This window comes from Urocitellus parryii, chromosome 9 (genome assembly GCF_045843805.1).
Source record: "Urocitellus parryii isolate mUroPar1 chromosome 9, mUroPar1.hap1, whole genome shotgun sequence".
Taxonomy (NCBI): Eukaryota; Metazoa; Chordata; class Mammalia; order Rodentia; family Sciuridae; genus Urocitellus; species Urocitellus parryii.
Window position 1 is genome coordinate 44279844 of NC_135539.1, and position 20716 is coordinate 44300559.

The 20716-nt window shown below is 36.1% G+C and overlaps 1 protein-coding gene and 1 pseudogene across 1 annotated transcript in view; one reads left to right on the forward strand and one right to left on the reverse strand.

Annotated features, from left to right (window-relative positions):
* Window positions 1–20716, forward strand: part of LOC144256981 (uncharacterized) — a 582621-nt gene that overhangs the window by 547483 nt on the left and 14422 nt on the right. The window lies entirely within an intron of this gene.
* Window positions 1491–2443, reverse strand: LOC144256822 (beta-arrestin-2 pseudogene; annotated as a pseudogene).

Genomic DNA, 20716 nt, shown 5'->3' on the forward strand with positions numbered 1-20716 from the left:
TCATAACTCATTTTGCTGAAAATGCTTTTCCTTTTAAAAGTGTTCCATATTTGTTATCAGATTATTTTTATGGAGCAGGTAACACTTACAAGGAGCAAGCAGATAAGGAAAGGATCTGATTGACAGGTGATTAATCATGCAGCTGGTTCTCAGCACCCAGGGCTGCTCCAGGAGAGGAGGGAGTCTGGAGACTGGACCAGCCCAGCTGCCCCCATCCTCTGGGGACAGCCACCCGGGACAGTGGGGTGGGATAGTGACAGGGTGTGAGAGAAACTTCATGCTGAAGGATCAGTCACCTGGCTTCTGCTCAGTCCCCAGCACCAAGGAAACAAAAACAAGACTAAAAAGATCTGGCTTATATTTGACAGTAGACATGGTTGCAAGTAAGGGAGGTTCACTGTCACACTAGACTCTTCCTGTTTTATTATCATTGTTATATTTTGATACTGGGGATGGGACCCAGGGGTGCTGAACCCTGAGCCATATCCCTATCCCTTTTTGTGATTGATTGATTGATTTATTTATTTATTTATTTATTTATTTATTTATTTATTTATGGTGCTGGGGATTGAACTCAGGGCCTTGTGCATGCAAGGCAAATACTTTACCCACTGAGCTGTATCCCCAGCCCCTTTTTTATGTTTTGAGACAGGGTCTCAGTAGTCCCCGAGGGCCTTGCTATGTTGCTGGCCTGGCTTTGAACTTGTGATAGTCCTGCCTCAGCCTCCTGAGACTCTGGGATTATAGGTGTGCACCACCACACCCGGCCCCATCCCTTTTTAAAGAAAGTTTTTCGAGACAGGGTCTCACTAAGTTGCCCAGGCTGTCCTCAAACTTGAGATCCTCCTGCCTCAGCCTCCTGAGTTGGAATTACAATTGTGCGCCAAGCTTTCTCAATCACACCGCTAGTTACCAGGCTGTTTGATCCTTCACGTGGACTTGATCATAGATTTAAATAGGATTCCATATTGGAGTGTGATGGCAGTTTTCCTAATGAGTTTCTTCTGAGTGATTTTACGTGTTTTGAGGATGGCTTTCCTGTATGTCTGGTGTCCCTGGACCTGCCACCATCTCATCTTTCTGTGTTGTTTGTAATGAAGGCTGAGGCTCTCTGGCAACTCCAGGGGCCTAAAGTGTTCAAGAGACATGACTTGGGGAAGGTTCTGGTTGGTTAATGACTTTGTGCCTTGGGGATGGCCTTAAAAATGGAAGATAATTTTTTGGTCACTCAAATCCAATTGCTATATTCTCTAAGTGCCTATAGTATGAAGACTCCCAGGGCAGATCACACACTTCTGTTGGCTTTGTAAATGTGAACTTGTGTACGTTGGGGGTCCAGTGCGTATCTGGGGTAAAGGGGGAGTGAGAAAAGGGGTTGGTTGAGGAAACTGCTGGATGGAGGGGAAGGAAAAGAAGCAGGGACACCCCCGCCTCCATAGCAGGGATCTTGGTCTTGTCCCTACCTCTCCCAGCACCATCCACTCCCTTCTTCCAGCCCCCCTTCCTAGCAGAATTGGTCATCATAATCGTCATCCTTCATCCCCTTCAGCCGAAGTCGGGCAAAGTCCTCAAACACAATGTCGTCATCTGTGGCATAGTTGGTATCAAATTCAATGAGGTTAGTATCCACAGGGACATCTGTTTCGGGAGCAGCTGACTGAGGTCTGGGCAGGGTGATGTGGTCATGGGGCTTGGGGTGCATAAGAACAAAAGGCAGCTCCACAGAGACATATCCGCCTTGAGATACTACCAGCTTCACCTTGACCCTGTAGGACACCAGGATTCCCAGCACCTCCTTGTTGGCACCCTCCTTCACTATGGTGCTGGAAGCCAGGTTGGTGTCCTCATGCTTGAGCTTCCCATCCAGGGCAAGACCACGCTTCTCTCGGTTGTCACTGAGCAGTGGGGTTATGGTGTACACCTTACAGAACGTGGAACTGGGAGATATCTGGTCATCTTGTTCAAGTTGAGCCACGGGGCACTTGTACTGGGCAGTGCTGAAGAGGCAGATGTCGGCATATTGTCTCACAGAGACTCTGATCTTCTTGACGGTCTTGGTGGAGTTGTTGGTGACGTGGACATTGACACTGAGGGGCTCCCCGTGGTAGTATAGCTCCTTGTCCAAAGAAGCCTCAAGGTGCAAGGACCGATCAGACATGAGGAAGTGGCGTGTGGTTTTAGCTGAAGGCTGTGGGCCTGGTTTCTCTGGGGCAAACTGTACCTTTCGGATCACCAGTCGCACAGAGTTCCTTTTGTGGCTTTTCTCTTCTAGTGATTTGGCACAGAAGGCTCAAATCTCAAAGTCTACCCCGCAGGCCTTCCCTGTGTCCTCTGGTCCTGGCTGCAGTGTGACCCAGCAGGGTAGATTCTGGGGTATTGTGAAAAAAAAGGGGTGGGCATGCTGGCCCAGCTTCCTCAGCAGCCGGTCCTGCAGGCGGGTGGGGGGCCGGGTGGGTTGGGCATTGGGGGGAAGGCCTGGTAGGTGGCAATGAACAGGTCTTTGCGGAAGGACAAGCCCAGCACATCCAGGTCTTCGCGGCCATAGCGGAAGGCTCAGGTGAGGGTCACAAACACTTTGCGGTCTTTCAAGTAGTCAGGATCCACAAGCAGCACACCGTCTACAGGGTCCACTTTGTCCAGGTGATCTACAAAGTCCCACTTGCCCAAGTACACGGTGAGCTGGTCCCGGGTTTCTCCCCCATGGTGCGCGCACCCCCTGCCCTCCGGGTTCCGGGCTTGCTCACAGCCTTCTCGCCCACTGCCAGGTCCCAGCTCCTCCCCGCGCCACTGCGCACACGCGCCCACGGCTCTTTCTCCTTTTCCCCCTCCCCTCAGGTCCTGGGCAACTAGGGCCAGATCACCTGGTACTTTTTAAATACCTGTTTTACATAAATTTTAATTAGTAGCTTTAACCCTTTTCCAATATTTGTTTGGATTATATCAATAACCTAGAAATCAGTGAAGCAAAGTCTGGTTTTATCTCAAACTCTGATTTTACTTCCTCTTTCTTCCCCAGACAAGAAACCTCATCACAGTGCCTGAATTAAGATTCCCTCTTGAGGAATTTACTATATGTTGTCTACATTCCAAACTCCAAAATTTACCCATTCCTAAGTTTTGGAAAAGTCTTACAGAATTTGTCCAGAGGTACCAAAATCACTTGGAGTACTCAGAAGAATCCATATCTGAGTCTTGCCTTTTAGGGAGCAATTTGAATTATAAGTATGCAGCCTTTAAGGCAAGTAGATGGATGATCTGCAGCTGGAAGAAACCTTTTCATCAATACCTTGCATCTAAAAGGCACTTCATTTGATTCCTTTTTTAGATACTGTGAATAAACCTACAATAAAAATGGAAGTGAAGTAATATCTTTAACAAAAGTGTTCCAATTTTTTAGATATTTATCCAGAATTATAATTACTGGGTTATAGAGCATTTTTTAAACCAAAAATTGTTATTGTTATTTATTTTTACTTATTTAGGCACTTTACCACTGTGTTACATCCCTATTTTTTTAATAAGACAGGATATCACTGAGTCACTTAAGCCATTGCCAAGGTTCTGAGGCTGGTCTTGCATTTAATTTCCTCCTGTTTCATCCTCCCAAGCCACTGAGAGTACAGACATTCACAATGATACCCTGCTTCAAAAAAAAAATATTATTAGTGGATTATATGGCATTTTTATTTTGAGGTCTTAAGAACCATGATAGGGGCTGGGAATGTGGCTCAAACGGTAGTGCATTTGCCTGGCATTCGTGTGGCACTGGGTTTTATCCTCAGCACCACGTACAAATAAAGATGTTGTGTCTGCCGAAAACTAAAATGAATAAATAAATACTAAAATTCTCTCTCTCTCTCTCTCTCTCTCTCTCTCTCTCTCTTTCTCTTTCCCTCTTTCTCTAGCTCTCTCACTCTCTCTTTAAAAAAACATGAAATTTTTTTCAAAAGTATCTTTATTAAATATATATTGTAACCAAAATTTTTATCTATGCATATACACCTATACTCTGGAGTCCCTACTATCTTTCAGATATTTTTTTTAGTTTGGTGTGGTTTGGTGCTAAAAATTGAACTCCGCGGGTGCTTACCACTGAGTTATGTCTCCAGTCCTTTTTTTTTTTTTTGAGACAGGTGATATATCAGTAATCTCTCAATACGTTGCTTATAGCCTTTCTACATTGTTAAGGCTGTCTTTCAAATAACAATCCTCCTGACTTGCCTATACAGCCTCTAGTATATTTGCCACCACACCTAGTTCTTTCAGATTATTATAATAACCTTTTCAACAACATTGCCCAGGCAACAGAAAATCTCATTGACTGATGCATTTTATCCCTGAGGAAAGTTTATATGAAGCAGCCAATGTAGGACTATTCTGTAACGATTTGTTGGAATAAACAGGGATCATTGTTTTTTAAGCTCTTTTCTGAACAGCTGTTTGGTATCATAGTTCATAAAAGTGCTGGGAATAGAATGTAAATTCATTTGTTTGAAATCTACAGAGATTTACATAAGCTCAGTCACCTTTTGTTCTAGAGATTGGAACTTCAGGACATAGTAATGTAAACAAAATATGTTAAAGTTGAGAAATTCAATACACACATTGACACACACATCCACACGCACACACACACAAAAAAAAAACTTTCTAGGAGCAATTGGTAGTTCTGGCATTATTACCAGTGTATCAGGCACATAGTAACATAAATAAAATATGTTAAATGTGAAACATTCAATACACACATACACACACCCACAAAAAAAACCAAAAACTTTTTCTAGGAGGAATTGGTAGTTCTGGCCTTATTACTAGTGTATCATGGTTGGGACAGGATTCAGGAAGTGCTAAAATCTCACTCCAGCTAAGAGTAGTTTACTGTATTCCTCCCTATTTCACCTATAATACAAGCTAGAGTGAACTTCAACTGTCAGCAACAGCAATTGGGAAAATATGTTGGCAGTTTTTTTTTTTTTTTGAGATAAATTGACAGCTTTGATATTTGGGTATTTTTGTGTCTTGGTCACAGCTGATGAAACACTTGTGAAAAATTTTATGGCTCCTAGATATCACCATTTTTTGTATCATTTCTTTTATATTTCCTTCTTTTTTTTTCTTTTGTTGTGGTGCTAGAGATTGAACACAGGGCCTTGTGCATACAAGGCAAGCACTCTAAAAACTGAGCTACATCCTCAGCCCCTCTCTCACATTTCTGTTCACTAGAGGTGATAATGGTAATTGGGAATTTTTTCCCAAATATGGAACATTTCTTAAGACCGGACTAATATGCAGTTTATCTAAATCTCTCTACTCATTCATGATTTTGCCAAAGAGATACTCACAGTAGTTTTTTCCTTAAATTTATCTATAGATGGAGGGACAATATCTCATTTAATATTCTGTTTTATTTTCAACATCATTCCCTGTTAATATTTGTTTTTTATAATGTTTCTAAGTTTGGAACTGACTATCTTGCACATTTTGCACACACACTCTAACAGTGAATTTTGCCTCTATGTCCCAATTCTAACTTTAGGTTGGATTGATTCATTCATTTACTTCTAATGTTATTTTTCATATGGTCGGTTTTACATATGCCTTTCTATTGCTCTTAACAATACTATTGATCTACATATGGTTTCAGATTTGATTTATATTATTATATATTGGTCTGTATTATTGCAATATAGTTTTATAATATACATTAAATGTGTCTCAGAACAATAACTATATTATTTGTTTTTTTAATTAAAGGTTTTGGGGTATTTTAATATATTTTATTTCTAAGATAATTTTTTTGGTCCCTTCTTTTCTTTTATTTGGTACTTGGAATTAAACTCAAGGGAACTGAGCCACATCCCCAAACATATTTTGTATGACATTTAGACACGGTATCTCACTGAGTTACTTAGGGCCTCACTTTTTCTGATGCAGGCTTTGAGCTCACAATACACCTCCCAAGGTACTGGGATTACAATTGTGCACCAACAGGTTCAGCTCTCTTCTTGTATTTAAAGAAAAACATGCTAAAATTTTGATAGGAAAATATTATATATTAAATTGAGTTAAAATAGTTGTCTTTGTAATGATTAGTTTTATTTATGCACATGCTATTTTATGTGCTTTTGTAAATTTTTATTTAGTTTGTGATAAGTTCCACATATTTTCCTTGAAATCCATTATACATGTGATGTATTTAACAGATGTATCTTCAGTATAATACTTATGTGGTATTTTGTACTCTAATTAAACCAAAAATCTTTCTGGGCTCCAGAAACCATTTTTTTTCTTTTTTTTTTAATATTTATTTTTTAGTCTTTGGCGGACACAACATCTTTGTTGGTATGTGGTGCTGAGGATCGAACCCGGGCCGCATGCATTCCAGGCGAGCGCACTACCGCTTGAGCCACATCCCCAGCCCCAAAACCATTTTTTTTTTCTCAAACTTTATTATTTTTGTTTTTCTGAATCACCTCGTCTTTCCTCCTAGGCCACAGATGTCTACTGTATTGACAAGTATACCTCTAGTTTTATGCTATCTCACACTTGTACACTGTCATTGTACACACATACTATAATTTCTACAGGTCTAAGCTGCTTGGTGATGGAGTATTTTATATATACAGTTTTCATGATGAAATAACAGCAATTTCTACTCCATTTTTAGTTCATGATAATTTGTTCTGTGTTCTCATCAATTCATTGTATTCTTTTTGTTGTTGTTATTTCTTACTGGAAATTTAAATCATGGGCACACAGAGACTGGGTCACACATAGTTGCTTAGGGCCTTGCTATGTTTCTGAGGCTGGCTTTCAACTCAGGATTATCTTGCCTTAGCCTCACAACCCATTGGGATTAGAGGTGTGTGCCATGGAACCTGGTTCTATTTTATTTTTATATTGAAATATATATTACTTCTGAAAATAATTTATTCTTGATATTAAGAAAGCATAGAATACCATTTTCCCCCACAAATAACTCCCCCTTTTTTGGAAAAGATGTCAATAGTGCTAGATGTATAATATATTAATGTCTAAATGGCAAGTTTATTATTAATATTATTATGCTATGTATTAGTTACAAAACTTTATCTGTTCATATTATTATAAGGTATATACTCTTTTCTATAACTTTATAGCATACATCATTGTGTATCAAAATGACCTTTTGGGGGTTGGGAGGTGAGGGGAGGGATCATGGGGTTAAAAATGATGGTGGAATATGATGTATATTGTTATATAACGTATATGTATAAATAAGTGAATTCATGTAAATATAATTTATATAAAACCAGAGAAATGAAAAACTGTGCTCTATATGTGTAATAAGAATTATAATGCATTCTGTTGTCATATATAATTAAAAAATATTTAAAAATTAAAGATAAATGATGGCATTATGTTCTAACAGAAAATAAATAGTACTCCTTTTAAAAACTGAAAAAAAATGTCTGTTGGTGAGTTGTAAACTTTATGAAGTATAAAATGTATCCTGAACATTTGGTAATACATAAACCTAGATGTAGGTATTTATAGTGTTGTCTGAAAAATTTTAAAATAATACATTAGAGTTCATTTTTTGCAATGTATACTCATAATTATATGAGATGCATTTTGTACATATACATGTATACTACCATTATATATAATTAATAAATGATTACTACATCTTACATTAACTACATTTATTTCAAATTAATTTGTCTTTTGAAAGCACTGATATATGACACTTTTTGATATGTACACTTGGTGTGTATTCAAACTTGTCAATTTTATGTATTATGTTCTTTATTCTCCTTTTTATAGAATTTCTTTTTCCAAATTATTGAGATTAATAAATTTTAAACAATTGAGTATAACAGTGCAGTCTGTAGATTTTCTTTTTTAACCTAAGACAAACTACATCCCAAATTTAATAGGCTTATTGTTATGTAAATGACATTTAAAAACTTGCATATATAACACCCTTACCTGACCTTACTCTGGACTATTAGTATCTGGGAGGAGGGGATCTCAAAGTGATCCATGGAAAAAGCAGAACAGGGATGGATCAGTATGTGACATTGATGGATACTGAGTATGTAGTAGTGAGTATTTATGAAAAATTATTGGTGGAATAGGTATAGGTAGAGAAAAAAGTGCTGTGAAGGAAAGAGGGAAAGAATGACCAGCTCAAGATTTCAGATTTAAAAAGTCTAATAGTGGATCAATGATAGTATGAGGGTAAAGGGTAGTTTCTTTGGAGGCAGAAATAAGGTAGAAGTGAAAGAAGAAGGGAACTCTGGCACAGTCCCCAAGAGAAAGAGTCAAATGAAAAATACCCTCTCTCTCTCTCTCTCTCTCTCTCTCTCTCTCTCTCTCTCTCTATATATATATATATATATATATATATATATATATATATCAAACTTCTATAACATTAAAGTCAGCCAGCCTCAGCAACTTAGTGAGGCTCTAAGAAAATCAGCAAAACCCTTTTTCTTTATAGAATATTTTCTTAAAGGCTGAGAGTGTTTCTTAGTAAAAAAGCATATCTGATTTCAATTTGTCATATGAGAGAGAGAGAGAGAGAGAGAGAGAGAGAGAGAGAGAGAGAGAGAGATCTTGCAATAATTTTAAAAAAGTAATCAGTGACACTGTTAGTGTCAAGGATGTAAATAATTTAAAAGTAATAGTGAGCTAGTTGGAAAACTCATCTAGGTTATTAACTACTGCTTGGGAAGTTAGTCTACTCTCCAAAATATAAAAGTGAGAGAGAAATCCTTTATTAAAGTGTATATAAGAAAAAAGAGGAGTTTTGACACAGCTTTTACTTGACCCAGACTGGGTCAACTTTGGCAGGTGATTAGTGTTCTGTAAAGATGATAAATCCTTGAGTTATTTGGAATAATGTGATTTTATCTAGTCTTTATAAATGAAGATTGAGGTCTAAAATTGGCAAAGAAAAAACATTTCAATGAAAAGTAAATGTATGAATAAACACATAAAACAATATTTAAACAAAGTCAACATTCAGAATATTCATGCAATTATGTAATCACCAGTGATGTAAAAACAATGACAACTAAAGAAAAAGTTAATTAATAAAAAACAAATAAATAATATAATGAATTAATTAATTAATGAATAGCTATCAAATGCAAAGATGTTATGTGACTGGAATTGTCAAAGTCAGCCTGTAGTCATGAAAAAGTGTAAAGGTACATAGAAATGGTATTTTACTACTTACTGAGACATACCCTATGAACTATAAATTCCACTCCTAGGAGGGAAGAGTTGAACACAGAACCCATTCACCTGGCTCTCTCACTTGGGACCTGTGTAAAAAATTACCTTTTTCTTTCCCTCAAATTTTATTGCTGCTTCCAAGAACACTACCCTCTATATTCACACTATCATTGTAGACTTGTAGCATGTGAACCCCTCTAGTGTTCAAGTTTTTCTACTTTTTTTCATTTATCTTTTTCTCCCTACCCCCATATTATCCACCAATACTTATTTTGTATAGCAATATCTACATACTCAGCAATCACCAGTCTTATACTATCTTACTATATCCATTTCCTACCTTGTGCATGACCACTTTGAGATCCTCTCCATGAAAACATCAATAGTCCAAAGTGATCAGAATGGGGGTAAAAATTGCAGAATATTAAAGGTCAGTTAAACAACAAGAAAGCTATAAAAGTGTGCTTCATTTAAAGGTGAAAATAAAAAAAAATCTTTAGACTTCAATAGTTAAAATAAAAGATCAAAAATTTATGAGTCTCAATAATTTGAATTATGCTTGTGAGTCACTTTTTTGGGGGAAGGGATATAAGAACAATCCTAAAGAGTTTAAAGTTCAAACTGTTTTTTTATGAGACAAAAAATAGAAAAATTAAAAATATATATATTAAAGTAATTGTGATATCATTTTCATAAAAATATGTATACATATTTATTCACAAATTGCTTTAACCTTTTTTTAAAGAGAGAGTGAGAGAGGGAGAGAGAGAGAGAGAGAGAGAGAGAGAGAGAGAGAGAGAGAGAATTTCAATATTTATTTTTCAGTTTTCGGTGGACACAACATCTTTGTTTGTATGTGGTGCTGAGGATCGAACCCGGGCTGCACGCATGCCAGGCGAGCATGCTACCGCTTGAGCCACATCCCCAGCCCGCTTTAACCTTATAAACAGTTATAAGTGTCAATACATTTCTCTCTGGGCTAGGTCCTATTATTGGAAGAAAACTTTGTCTTAAAATAACCCCATACAGAGGCATTTAATGCAATTAACAGGCTAATAATAATAATAATAATAAGTGAGGTGGGGAGGATTTCAGGTTGTGAAGCATACCTGTAATATAAGTTACTTGAAAAGACATCACAGGAGAATTTTATACATTGTCTGAAGACATATATGTATATATTATTTATAAAAAGTGTGTATGAGTTCTGTAGTGAGGGTGCACAAGACCAATACAAAGTCCTTTTTTTTCTTAAATATTTTTTGTTGTAGATGGACACAGTATCATTAGTAGTTTGTTTGTTGGCTTTTTTAAATATTTATTTTTAGTTTTTGGCGGACACAACTTCTTTGTATGTGGTGCTGAGGATCGAACCTGGGCGGCCCACATGCCAGGTGAGTGTGCTACTGCTTGAGCCACATCCCCCTCTTGGGTGGCTTTTTAATGCGCTGCTTCATATTCAACCCAGTACCTCATGCATGCTAGGGAAGTTCTCTACCACTAATCCATAACCCTAGTCCCCAAAGTCCTTTACTTAATCTTTTTTTTTTTTTTGGGGGGGGGTTGGAGTGTGTGTGCATGTAATGCAGGGGATTGAATCCATGGCCTTATATCAGCAAAACAAGCACTCTACTGACTAAGCTATATTTTCAGCCCTGATCTGTAGTCCATTAACAATGACAATGGAGCAGCTTGTCATTCAGACTTTGATTCTTTGCCCACTTGGCTCAGGTTGGAGGCAGTGCCTGAAGCCTTGGCCAATCAGTCACTTAGGTGAGAACTGTCCAATCCTCACACAGCCATTGATGAGGGGGAGGGCTTCCACAATCTTCTGTTCCTTTGGAGTCTGGAACCCGCCATTTTTTCAATCTTTTTGTAGGCTTCTGTCCTGGATCCGGAGCCCAGGTGTCTGTGCTATGCAGAATCTGAAAACAAACCACAGGGAGAACACTGAGAACCCTGAGAGCCAGGAAATGGTAAGTGTGCCTTGTTATATTGAGACTGGGTAGGAAGGTGGCTTAAAGCTGACAGGAGTGGCAATGGTGGAAACTGGCAGTCATGGCTAGGGACTCCTCGTGGTCCTCTCCAGAGTCTTTTGGCTAGAGGGTCTCTCGGTGGTAGCTTAGCCTTCACCTCCCTCTGACTAGTCTAGTGAGGCTTAGATCAGCAGTTGAAAACCTGGGCATTTTATTCCATAATTGTATGGTGTTTTCAGCTTCTTTCTAGAGCCCTTTGTGGGCTTCCATGTGCCATGAGTCCAGCATGTCTCCAGATTGCATGGTGAAGACTGAGATAATTACCAGGAGAGAACTACAAATCCATTTATTGTATTCATGCATGAGAGAGGTTGTTAATTTTAGGGCTTGTTACTCTTGAGGGTTTGTTTTTTTGTTTGTTTAATTATTATTATTATTATTTTTTGTGTGTGTTGTTTTCTCTTCGGTACCAGAAATTCAACCCAGAGGTGTTCATCCAGTGATTCACATTCCCACCCCTTTTTAAATATTTTTATTTAGAGACAGGGTCCCTTTGAATTTCTTAGGGCCTCACAAATTTGATGATGCTGGCTTTTAACTCATTCTCTTTATGAGTCCTGAGATTTTTAAATGTAGCAGAAGCAGTACCTCAAATCCAAAACAAAAATCTGAAATCCAGAACTTCAGTTTATCTCTCTGTAGGTCTCAGAATAAAACAATAGTGTTCTAGCTCTCTGTTCACATATCCAAAACTAGGGTTCTCTGTTCACAGAGAATAAGTATAAAGTAGAATAGATAGTATAATGACCATGTAATGTGGATAATGGGCCTCACTCAAACACACCTGATGGCTAACTGAAAGATATGTTAATGAGCACCATTAAGGCCTATTTCAAATGTAAAAGACCTTGAAGCCCTCTTGTGGGAACACCTTCAACAAAGTCCTTTGTCCTAGGGGTGATTCCTGATTGAATTTGAAGAAAAAAAGATGGGTCATAGAAAGAATGAAAGTGAACCCATATGGTAGTCAGGATGCTTTTTCCAAAGCCTATTCTAAATGCATTATGCTTCCTGTTCTGCCCAAAACCATCAGTAAACTTCTAAGATGGCACACAAAAATGAGTTTGTATTTTTTCTGATATCATTCCTTATACCACATGGTGGGCGTTCTATTTCTTCTTGCTTAAATACATTTTTTTTTCTTCAAAATTTATGAGACAAGCACCCAGATTCAATTTGCAAACTGAGAAATTTTGGTTAATCTCAAAACTCCACTTTCAGAATTATTAATCATTTTCCCATGTTTTATTTCAAATGTATGCATCATTTATAATGTTTTTCTTCAAGAACTGGAGGGCATTTTTAAAGGATTTGAATTTATCATTCTGAGATTTTCACATGAGAAGAAAGAATAAAATTAGGTGACATTAAAAAAAGAATGAATATCGGGGCTGGGGATGTGGCTCATGTGGTAGCGCGCTCGCCTGGCATGTGTGCAGCCCGGGTTCGATCCTCAGCACCACATACAAACAAAGATGTTGTGTCCACCGAAAACTGAAAAATAAATATTGAAATTCTCTCTCTCTCTCTCTCTCTCTCTCTCTCTCTCTCCCTCCCTCCCTCCCTCCCTCTCTCTGTCCCTCTCTCTCCCTCTCTCTCTCTTTCTCTCTAAAAAAAAAAAAAGAATGAATATCTCCTAAATGAGGTTTATGTGTCCCAATTAAGGATTTTAAAAAACTGTAATGGGTCATCAATTGAGGGTTTATTTATTTATTAATTAATTTGTTTGTTTATTTATTTATGGTCAGACAATCTGGTGTTGTGGCTCAGTGATAGAGCACTCACCTAGCATGTGTAAGGTCCTGGGTTCGATCCTCAGCACCACATAAAAATAAGTAAATAAAAAAAAACAAATAAATAACCCACACAAACATTCCAAATATTTCAGGAAACTCCTTTATTCTGGTGTGGCAGGAAAAAATAAATGTGGGACTAACTTGAATTTACATTACATGCAATTTCAATCTCTCTCTCTCTCTCTCTCTCTCTCTCTCTCTCTCTCTCTGTACTGGGGATTGACCCCAGGGCCTCATGCTTAGAAGGCAAGCACTCTATAAGCTGAGCTATTTACTAAGCCCCATTTTTTTCGGGGGGGAGACCGGGGATTGAAGTCAGGGGCACTCTACCACGGAGCCACATCCCTACCCCTATTTTGTATTTTACTTAGAGACAGGGTTTCACTGAGTTGCTTAATGCCTCACCATTGATGAGACTGGTTTTGAATTCATGATCCTCATGTCTCAGTCTTGTATACAGCTGATATTACAGGCATGCACCACCATGCCTGAAAAACTTCAATCTTTTTTTTTTTTAAAGAGAGAGTGTGTGTGATAGAGAGAGAGAGGGAGAGAGATAGAGATAATTTTTTTAAATTTAATATTTATTTTTCAGTTATGGGCGGACACAACATCTTTGTTTGCATGTGGTGCTGAGGATTGAACCTGGGCTGCACGCATGCCAGGCGAGCCTGCCACCGCTTGAGCCACATCCCCAGCCCCAACCAACTTCAATATTAAGGGCTAAAGTACACGCAATTTAGATCAAAGTCCATGTCAATATTTTGGTACTATATATATAAAGTTGTTGATCGACCTTATATTCCAGTGCCTCACATGTGCCAGACAAGTGAGCTCCACTGAGCCCCAGCCCCAGCCCCCTGGTACATTTTTTATGGGGGATATTGGATATTGAAAACATGAACAGTTGACTACTAAGACAAATCCCCAGGATTTTTTTTTTTACTTTATTTAGAGGCAGGATCTCACTGTGTTTCTTAGCACCTCGCTTCTGCTAAGGCTGGCTTTGAACTTTTGATAATTCTTCCTCAGCCTCTTTAGCAACTGTGATTACAGGCTTGCACTAACACACCCAGCCCCTGGTACATTTATAATACCTGTTTTATGTAGATTTTAACCAGTAGCCTTAACTTTTTTTCTAATATATATTTGATTTGAATCCATTACCCAGAAATCAGTGAAACAGAATCTATTTTTTTATCTGCAACTCTGCTTTTGGTTATGTCAGTGTCTGAGTTAAGATTCCCCATTAAAGAATTTACTATGTCTTGTGTTCTCATTCTGACCTCCCAGATGACCTAGTTCTGAGTTTTAGAATATCTGAAACAAGGTTCCCAGAGATTTCCAAATTTTTTGGAGTATTTAGAAAACACCACTCTCTGAGTCTTGTCTTCTAGGGACCAGTTTGAATTTTAAGTGTGTAGCTTCTAAAGGGATGGACTAATTCTCGATGCTTTGCAGCTAGAAGGCATTTTCTGATATACTTTCTATCTAAAAGGTACTTTATTTATTTCCTTTTATTAGATACTGTGAATAAAGGTACAATAAAAAAATAGATGTGTGGCAATATATCTAGCAAAAATGATTCCAAATTTTTTACATATATACCCAATGTTATTATTACTGGATTGTATGGCATCTTTTTACAGACAATTATTATTTATTTATTTTTATTTATTTAAATACTAGAGATTAACTCCAGGGCACTTTACCAGTGTGCTCCATACCCAGTCTCCAACATTTTATTTATTTATTTATTTATTTATTTGTTTATTTGTTTATTTATTTATTTTTGAGAGAGGGTTTTACTGAGTTTCTTAGGACCTTGCCAAGTTCTTGAGGCTGGTCTTTAACTTGAGAATAAATCCCTAGTTTTCCACCTCTTATTCTCCTAAGCCACTGGGAGTACAGACATGTACGATTTTGCAATACTACCCCAAATTATTACTAGTGGATTATGTGGCATTTTTATTTTGGGCTTTTAATAAACCTTAACACTTTTATAAAAATATATTTTTTAAATTTATATTGTCACCAACATTTTTACATATTTGTGTACCCTTGAATCCCTATTAATTATGATATATTTGCTTGGTTTTGCATGGTTTGGTGCTGGATATGGAACCCAGAGTTGCATACCCCTGAGATACATCCACATTATTTTTTATGTTATATTTTGAGACAGACTCTCATTAAGTTGATTGTAGCCTTGTTATGTTACTGAGGCTGTCTTTGTACTAACAATTCTCCTGTGTAATTTTCCACAGCTTCTAGAATTTCAAGCATATGCCACCACGCATGAAAATTTTAGATTTTTATAATAGCCATCCCAACAGCATTACATAGGCTGAATAAAATCTATTTGATTAATGCATTGAATCCCTGAGGCAAGTTTATGTGAAGTAGCCAGTGTAGGAGTGTTGTGTAAAGATTAGCAAGGATTGTGGAATGTGATAGACATTATTATCTAAAGTACATATATGGGGCTGGGGATGTGGCTCAAGTGGTAGTGCACTTGCCTGGCATGCGTGCGGCCGGGGTTCTATCCTCAGCGCCACATATAAACAAAGATGTTATGTCCGTAGAACACTAAAAATTAAAAATAATAAAATTCTCTCTCTCTCTCTCTCTCTCTCTCTCTCTCTCTCTCTCTCTCTCTCTCTCTCTCTCTCTCTCCCTAAAAAAAAAAGAAATAAAGTACATATTTTAAGACAGGAATTGATGTGAACATACTTTGTATACAAACAGAGGTATGAAAAAATTGTTCTATATGTGTAATAAGAATTGTGATGCATTCCACTCTCATGTATTTAAAAAATAAAACAACAAAATATTTTTATATGTATTTCTGAGAATCAAACTCAGTGCTTTGGAAATTCTAGCAAAGTAGTCTACAACTGAGACACAACTCCAGCCCATGGACCCAGATTTTTATACTCTCTTTGTAGTTATCAGAAACAACATTAAAAATTAAAATTGCATTTTAGATCACTTTTCCTAGTACGGTAATGTAGTACTAACTAAACTTATTCTTAGTATTTTTTAAAAAAATAATCTAATGGATGACTGTTATTTTTTCAGGGATTATTTTATCACTTATTTAGGCCTTGGTGAAGGGTCCTTTTTTTCAGAATATACATTTTTGACATGGGATGTATTATGCAGTCTTTTATGTGCTTTTTGTGACTTTTATTTTCTCATAAGTTCTACATATTTTGTTTCTAAAAATGTACACATGTGAAAAACCAATTGCATAAGGCACCTATGTAAAATTTATACATAGTGTTTTATGCTCTTTTTAAAACTGGATATATTATGAAATGTTACTGGCCACAGTGACCATTTTTTTCTACAGATTATTATATATCTCTTCCAAGATGTATATTGTATTGAGCCATGCCCTTGAGCTTCAAATGTTTGAATGAGTACCATTGCATACTTACATGTTATCATGATCACATATGCTCTAATTTCAGTAAGTCTCTGTGATGAGGAGTATCATGTATATTCAATAGCAAAATAGTTTCCACAAATAGATACTAATTTAAACTCCTTTTGAGTTAATGATTATTAATTTGTTTTAAATGTTCATCAATATTACTTAATTTTTCCCATGATGGGTTTTTATTTTCTGTTTCTTAAATTTCTAAAGATTTTGAATTTTTTTAGTTAATAAACATATCACATGTATAAACTTGAAGTTCAAACTTTTGTCTTTTATATATTTTTGGCTTAAAAGTTGAGAAAAGGATCCAAAAATGCAGCTAGTATTGATTTCAAATAAATAAATAAATAAATAAATAAATAAATAAATAAATAGGTTTAAATTATTTTTTAACATTGACTTTTTTCTTTGCTTATCATTTATTATAGGTTTCTTGTATGATTGTAAGGGTAGGTTATTTAAAATGGATTATAGGGCTTATCCTTGTTAATTACTACAGGAAAAATAAATAAGATATTTCTCTACACTGTGGCTGCAGGAAAATGAATAAATTTCTTTAAAATTATATGGTAATAAAATAAAACATCCACTCCTTAAATTTTTTTTAAATATTTTTGGCAGTGAATCATGAATTCTATTATCTGGACTTTGGAATTTAATATAAAATCATATGGAATAAAATTTGGCCAATCCTAGAAATATTTATATATAATTTGTTGTTTACCTAATGACATGTTGTGGAGATAGCAACTAATGAACATATTTATTTTTAGAAATAGTTACTTTTTTGCTTTTCAGTTTCTTAGAAGCCTTTTAGATTTATTTCCTTACTGAGTCACTCAGGGCCACTGATGTGTTTTTTTTTTTTTAATTTTGTAATCTCCAGGCATTTACCCTTCTAAGAAATCTGTATTGTGAGCTCTGTTTTTGAAGAGTTTCTTAACATGAAAGAAAAAAAAAAGTATTTATTTTTCCCCTGAAATGTATTCTCAATGTACTCTCTTCAAAATGGAGAGAAAATAATATTTCCCCAGACTGACATCCCTGTGTCAGGAGCTAACAATACATTTATGGTCTTTGAAGAAATTTCATACAGTTCTGTCTCTGGGTCGTTTTCTGTGGGCTGCTGAATTGCCATTTAGTATCAAGATACCCATGTTTTTTTCATCTGAACTATGGGAATAATTTTAGAAGGCACAGATGAATAATGCTCTTCATGAGGCTATGAATACCTGTATGTTCTGTAGTGCACAGCTGACAAAGCCCCTGGAATACACTGTGCAGATTCTATTTGGTTAACCATTTTCTGCCACTCACATGAATTCTCTTTCAAAAGCTTGTAATAACCTTTTCACTTTAGGCATCCATGTCATCCACATTCCGAAGTATAAAAGTTTGAATCTTTCTTTTCTGAATTCCAGGTTCCATTTCTCTTGTGGTTCAATGTGTAACAAATAATTATGTTTTTCTCTTTGTTTTACACTTTGTTTCTAAAAAAATGTTCTCTGCTCTAAACCTATATTTCCCATGTCCAGCTATGTTTAGAAAATGTCATAGATAATTGTATTTGATAATTTATAAAGGAGAGTTGAGAATAATTCTTGCTCATGTTTCCCTTCCTTAGAAACTGAACCAGAACTGTTGTTGGTCCTGAAAAGGAAGGACCATAACCAATCAGATATATAAAAAAGTTGATTAATTGTATATTCTCTTCTAAGAACTCTCTGTTCAGATCCTTGGGCCATTTCTTGATTGGGTTATTATTATTATGATTATCATCATCATCATCATCATCATCATCATCATCACTATTATTATTTGCTTAGTTTTTTGAGTTCTTTGTGTACCTTAGAGATTAGTGCTCTATGTGATATGTTAGTGGTAAAATATTCCTCCTAAAATGTAGGCTCTGTCTTCACCACAGAGATTGTTTCTTTTGCTGAGAATAAACTTTTTAGTTTGATTCTATCCCACTTATTGATTTTTTGTTTTAATTCTTGTGCTATCAGTGTCTTATTAAAGAAATTGAGGCCTAATCCCACATGATGAAGATTAGAGCCTGTATTTTATTCCATTAGACACAGAGTATCTGGTTTAATTCCTAGGTTCTTGATACACTTGGAGTTGAGTTTTGTGAGAGATAGTGGTTTGTTGAAGAGGCTATCTTTTCTCCAGTGCATTTTTTGACACCTTTGTCTAATATATAATAATTATAATTTTGTGGGTTAGTCTCTGTGACCTCTATTCCGTACCATTGGTCTGCGGTCTGTTTTTTTCTTTCTTTCTTTTTTTTTTTTTTTTGGAAATGCAATGCTGTTTTTGTTACCATGGCTCTGTAGTATGGTTTAAGGTCTGGTATAGTGATGCCTCCTGCTTCACTCTTTCTGCTAAGGTTACATTAGCTATTCTTGGTCTCTTATTTTTCCAGATAAATTTTATTGTTGCTTTTTCTATTTCTATGAGGAATGCCATTAAGATTTTGATCAGAATTGCAGTAAATCTGTATAGCGCTTTGGTAGCATTGTCATTTTGATAATATTAATTGTGCCTATTGATGAGCAAAGTAGATCTTTCCATCTTGTAAGGTCTTTTTTTGAATTTTTTCTTTAGGTTTCTGTAGTTTTCCTTGTATACACCCTTCACCACTTTCATTAACTTGATTCCCAAGTATTTTTTTTTGAAGTTATTGTAAATGGGGTAGTTTTCTTCATGTCTTTCTCAGAAGATTTTTCATTGATATACAGAAATACCTTTGATTTATGGATGTTGATTTTATATCCTGCTACTTTGGTAAATTTATTTACTAGATCTAGAAGTTTTCTGGTGGAGCTTTTTGAGTCTTCTAGGCATATAATCATATCTGGCATTTGCAGGTATATGGATAACATTGGAGAAAATAATGCTAAGTGATGTTAGACAATTCCAAAAAAAATGCCAAATATAAGGAGGCTGACTCATAATGGGGTAGGGAGGGTGATCATGAGAGAAATAGATGGATTTTCAACAAAGAAGAGGGGTGGTAGGAAAATAAAGGGGCCAGGGGATTAGCAGGAATGGTGGAAGGTGATAGAGACCATAATCAAAAGTACATGTATGAAGACACAAATTTGTATCACCATACTTTATATACAACCAGAGATATGAAAAATTGTGTTCTATACATGAAATAAGAATTGTAATGCTTCTGTTGTCATTTCTTTAAAAATGATAGAAAAATTATTCATAAATTATATACGTTAAATATGTGCATGTTCTATATAGAATATATATATGTGTGTGTATATATGTTTATATATAGATGTGGGGAAAGGCAAATCTCTTTCCTGAATTTTCAAAAATCAATTAATTTTTTAATTTTTTCTAACTTGCTAATAGAGTAGAATGCATTTCACTTCATAGTACACAAATGGAGCACAAAATTTTATTTCTCTTGTTGTACAGAAAGTATAGTTACAAAACCCATGTAATTCTACTTTGTGTACAACAAGATTTTCATCTCATTCCACCATCTTACCTACCTCTATACCATCTCCCATCACCTCCCTCCCCTTTGTCTTATTCAAATTTTCTTCATTTCTTCCATGCTACCTGCCACTTCCCTTGTTGTGGGTCACCATCTACTTAGCAGAGAAAACCTTAGGTCTTTGGATTAGGAGGATTGGCTTACTTGCCGTAACATGATATTCTCCAACTCCACCATTTACTTCCTAATTCCATGATTTTATTCTCTTTTAATGCTCACTAATATTCCACTGTGTAAATAGACCATATTTTTTTATCCATTCATCTATTGAAGAGCATATAGATTGGTTCTATAGTTTACCTATTGTGAAATGTTTTGCTATAAACATTGATGTGGATATGCCTCTCTATTATGCAGTTTTTAGCTCTTGTTGGTCTAAACTGAGGAGTTGGATAGCTGGGTAAATTTTGGATTCTTTCCAAGTTTTCTAAGTAATCTCCTTATTTTCCAAATTGGTGTCACAAATTTAGGGTCCTACCAACAGTGTAACAGTGGGCCTTTTTCCTCACATCCTGACCAACATATATTTTTGCTTGTATTTTTAATAACTGCCATTCTGATTGGAGTAAGATTAAATTTTGGAGTAGTTTTGATTTGCAATTCTTTAATTGCTAGAGATGTTGAACTTTTTTTATTGATTGATTGATTGTTTATCTTCTAAGAAGTGTGTCTCTTCAGTTCCTTAGCC